The sequence below is a fragment of the Mandrillus leucophaeus genome, unplaced genomic scaffold (genome assembly GCF_000951045.1).
Source record: "Mandrillus leucophaeus isolate KB7577 unplaced genomic scaffold, Mleu.le_1.0 Scaffold121, whole genome shotgun sequence".
Classification (NCBI taxonomy): Eukaryota; Metazoa; Chordata; class Mammalia; order Primates; family Cercopithecidae; genus Mandrillus; species Mandrillus leucophaeus.
The window spans coordinates 2,403,516-2,408,779 of NW_012100432.1; positions in this window are offsets into that span (position 1 = coordinate 2,403,516).

The window sequence follows — 5,264 nt, forward strand, 5'->3', positions numbered from 1 at the left end:
TTTGAGAAATGAATGTATTAATCCTCACAACATTCTTTGTATTATTCTCACCACATAATAAATAGGGAGCAAGGGGTTGAAAGGTTAAATTAGCTTTTTCCCCCCTCCTCGGGGAATGTGATATTACTTTTGAATTAGAATTAAGTCATCTGTGTTCTCCAGCTTTAAGTTTGTGCTGCCTTTGCCAAATTTACCCACTTGTGGGTTTTTGGGGGAGATATAGAAATTATTGCAGGGCAATTTTGCCCCTAGAGTCCAGGTTTTTTTGAGACTAGAGTCCAGATAAAGTCAGCATCTTATCCAAACCTTCTTGGGAAATATAGGGTTTGTGTGTTGTTTCATCAATGGCAGGAATCCCTGCAAATTGAAAGTGGTCTCACACATCTTGCGTCTCTCCCTTCCCTCCCATCCTGTTCCATTCTCCCTACTGCCACCTGAGTGAGCTTTCTGTTTCTTTCTTTCTTTCTTTCTTTTTTTTTTTTTTTGAAATGGAGTCTTGCTCGTCGCCCAGGCTAGAGTGCAGTAACACAATCTTGGCTCACTGCAACCTCCGCCTCCCGGGTTCAAGCAATTCTCCTGCCTCAGTCTCCCGAGTAGCTGGGACTACAGGCGCCCGCCACCAGGCCAGGTTAATTTGTGTATTTTTAGTAGTGATGGGTTTTCACCATCTTGGCCAGGCTGGTCTTAAGCTCCTGACCTTGTGATCCACCCACCTCGGCCTCCCAAAGTGCTGGGATTACAGGCATGAGCTACCGTGCCTGGCCTCCTTTTCATTTCTAAAATTTTACTTTGAAGTGTAAAGCGTACAAAAAGGTACAAAGGATAGTACAATGTATTCCTATGTCCCTGTCACCCTGCTTAAGAAATAAAATATTATCAGAATGAGGAGAAACTCCCAGGGGTTTTATGCCCCTGTAGTAAAAAACCCTTCTCTTAAGTGTGGCGATTGTTGTTTTCATTTACCTTGCTTTTCTTTACATTTTACTGTATCTATGTGTGTCTTGAAGCAATATAGATTATTACACCCCCTGTTTTCAGACTTTATATGACTAGCATGATAAGGTCTATAGCTTTCTGCAGCTAGTTTTTTCTCTATGTCACTTAGTATTAAATTTAAGAGATTCACCTTTGGTATGTGCAGCTCTAGTTTATTTTTAATGCAATTTAATGTTTCACTGTATGAATAGATCACGCTTTTTTGTGCTATTTCCTTTTGTTAGACATTTATGTTATTTATATATATTTCAAGTATAAACACTACTTCTATTAAGATTTTTGCACACGTATATTTACACACACATATTATACTTATTTCCAAGGTCTATTACAAAAAGGTGAATTGTTGGATCAAAGGTATTGGCATTTTAAACTTTTATTGACCATTGCCACATAGTTCTCTTGAGTGATTATACCAATTTGCTCTCCCATTAACAGTGTATTAAAGTTCTGGTTGTTCCACATTTTGATTGCACTCAGTATTGTCAGATTTGTGTATCTGATGGGTTTTAAATGACACCTCATTGTGTTTTGACTTCCGTTTTTCCCATTCTTACCACAAGTATACATCTTCTAAAATGTTTCTATGGTCATTTAGGGTTTGTGTTCTAGAAATTTGTCTAAAATTTTTTATCCGTTTTTCAACTGGATAGGCTTTTTATTGATTTATAATTGTTGTTTATATATTCTGGATATCAATTGTTTGTCAATTATGTGTTTTGCCAAAATTATTAATATTTTCTTAAAGCTTGTGCTTTGATGCCTTCAGTTTGGCCTTGATTTCTCCTGCAGTCTTGTTTCTAAACATTCTCCATCTCCTACTTAAGTTTTGGCAAATACGTCTCATTCCTCCAAGTTCTTGCTCACGTGGTCCCCTCTGCAGTTACCTGCTCTTTGCCTGGTTAACATTTATTACTCTTTCACAACCCAATCTTCTGGGGAGTTTTTGCTCCCCTGCACCATCCCTCTCTCTGTATTTGCGTGCTCATTATGCACACCTGTGAAGACCTCTCAGCTTATCTCCTCCCAGAAGTAACTGTCCTGGAGAAGAACATAGTTTCACATGAGTTTTGCCAACTTCACATATGGCTTTGGTGAAGCCTTCCTGAATGGCCTACCAGAAATAGCTGGTGAAATGGTCTTCTAAGGAAATTTTCAGCCAATGCTCAGTTACAAAGTCCAGGTCCTATATCAACACTCTGATTAATTTAGTTTTGGCAGTATTTTCATTGGGGGTGCATATTGTCATACTTTTTTTTTTTTTTTTGAGACACGGTCTTGCTCTATCACTCAGTCTGGAGTGCAGTGGCACCATCACAGCTCACTGCAGCCTCGACCTTCCAGGCTCAAGCAATCCTCCCACCTCAGCCCTCTGAGTAAGTGGAACTACAGATACAAGCCATAACGTCTGGCTGATTTTTGTATTTTTTTGTAGAGACGAGGTTTCACCATATTGCTCAGGCTGGTCTCGAACTCTTGAGCTCAAGCAATCTGCTTATCTTGGCCTCCCAAAGTGCTGGGATTGCGGGCGTGAGCCACCACACCCGGCCCATCATCGTCTTTCAAACCAGCAGCATTTTATTCCAGTTTTCAAAGGCAGTTATCCACTTGAGAGAGTGAAAGAAAAAAAGGCACCAAATGTAGTTTTCTGAAGTCTAGAAAAAAATTTCATAGAAAATTTTCCCTAATTCTTTCCCAAGAATCTCTTCCAAATGGAACTCATCGAAGAACTTCCAATTTCCTGCCTAGAGTGAATGTGAATCTGAGCGATATGTTAATTTACTCTGTTCTCTCGTGTGAGTGACAAGGACATGCATTGGGACATCTATTATTTTGAAGCTGGGATCTAGCCCAACTAAGGGGGGAAAAAATCAACATACCAAACTGTGTATTATTTACACATTTCAATATTTAATTTCCTGTCTCCATTACACATATTTTAGTATGCAGATTATTTGCCCAACATAATTTATCAGTTCCTTGTTAGATAATATTCTCCTCAGGGTACATATTGTTCATATTTAGAAATTCTTATTAATCTCGAGAATCACATTGTTTATCCAACAAAATTATTACAGCTTTGATGAAGCTTTTAAAGTGTAACATGTAAATCACTATTTTCTCACTTTCATAAGCAGCTGAATTTTTGATCTGGTGGATTATTATGGTTTAGAAGATATTTAGTCTTAGACAGGGAAAATGCACAAGATGGTGCAGTAATGTGTAGATGAGGCTATATAATTACAACTGCTGTTAATGACAAATTGCTATCACTGTAGCTACCCCCTCCTCCAAATTGCCTTTCTTCAACAGATAAATGAGTAGCGCTATCCAATGTTGTTATAAATAAGATGGGTCCAATATCTAAAACCATACATGTTATAATAACAAATGACAGGATGGAAGAAGTAAACACATATTTAGGTACTTATAATTACTTATTTTCTAAATTTTATGTTGATTATTTTACCTGGGAAAATATTGGGGACATTCTTTATGAAAAAAAAACTTAGAAGAATTGCATTATAAGAGGCATAATTATTATTTGATAATTTACCTCGTTGTTTACATATAGGTTTATTTTGATGCTGGATGAGGCCATCCCAAGTACATTAATTGTATAGATTAAAGAGTGCGAAAATAAACATGTCTTTTAATTTTGTAGTGTTTTTGAGAAAACAAAGTAACTTCCTTCATTATGAATTATGATTTTACATGAGACAATAAGTGCTATTTACATTACATGCTAATGTATTTAAAATACCTTACATCTGGAAAGCCTTTTACCTCTTGCAAGCATATTTGTATCTATGGTTGCATTTTGTCCTTCCAGTATCCCTGAAATGATGGAATTCCTCATTTGACTCATAAGGAAAGAGACCAGAAAGATTAAGTGGCTTAAATAAAGCTGAAAAATCAATTAATAACAAAACTAAAATTATAATCCCCTGACTTCACAGATAATGGCTTCTTGCAAACATAGATGAAATATAGATGGTTGAACAATGATTATAAGTTATGAGGTTTTATAATACAAGTTATGAAGGTTTGGTGGAGTCCCAATGTTGGAAACAAATGATCAATTCCCTGGTTATATCCACTGGTTTCTGTCTTTAATATATTTTCAACATTTCCTTTGTGTTCTTGACTTAGGTCTTTTCCTTCATAGTTAACATATAACTGAAGTCCAGTGAGCATTCAACTGAGGAAACACGCTTGCCATTTTCAGGATGTTTAGAGATTCCATCTTAGTCTTATCTGAATAAAGTTTATAAGCTCTACACATTTTTTTTTAACTAAAATCAGCAATTTCTTCTTTTCCTCCTTTTCTCTATTCTTAGCAATAATAATACAATTTTCAAACAAATTCCCATAAGCTGCTACCCAGATGAAATATAACAAAGCCATCATGAAACTGTGAGGAATATCTGTTCATCAGCTGATGTAAAAATACTTCAATTTGGCATCAAAAAACTGTTTTAACTGTGAACATATAACATACTGAAGTATGATTCTTATCAAATTTGAAGACCATCTGTAGTAATTTTTCTAGGGACGTCTGGGATTTTTCTGAGGATCCCACTTTGTAGTTGAATGGAAAGACCATTGGAGGAGCATCTCTAGTCTCTAGTTCAGGCCCCTTCTTTCCCAGATTTTTCATTCCTCTTTCACCAATGAGCTGGGTGGCAGGGGTGATATCACGTCTATTCTACAAGGTAAACTGGGTAAAGGAGGGAGAATTCATCACTGATCTTGTACGAACAGCTCCAAGTTCAAGCTCACAGTCAGTGAGCTTAGAGAGTCAGCTCCTGGTTCAAAGGATTGCATGTTGTCCCTGGTCTCTAAATACATGCAAACTGGGTCTCTGTAGTCATCAGGAGAGAACGGACATAGAGAGCAAAAGTTAATGGATGTATTTGGTTGTTCCTTGGGCTTTGATTGCTCTGCTCCTCTCTTTGCTTTGGCCCAGCCTCATTTCCTTTTCCCTCTCTTATGTACTGTGCCTCTCTATTGAGAAGAATGGTGTGATTAAAGGGAAGCAGACCAGCCCCTTTGATAGCCAATTTGGAAAACTTTCTACCAAAAATCTTTTTTCTATTTCAGGGATTGCAAACTCAAATGCACACTGAAATAGGTCACATAAATAAGTAAAGCAGGCCAAGGTTGGCACTTGAGTGATATAGACTCTGGCAAACTGGCATGCCCCACCTAAAGGAGTGGCTTCCACTAAGCTTCAACAAATTGGTACCGTGCTGGAATGCAGGCCC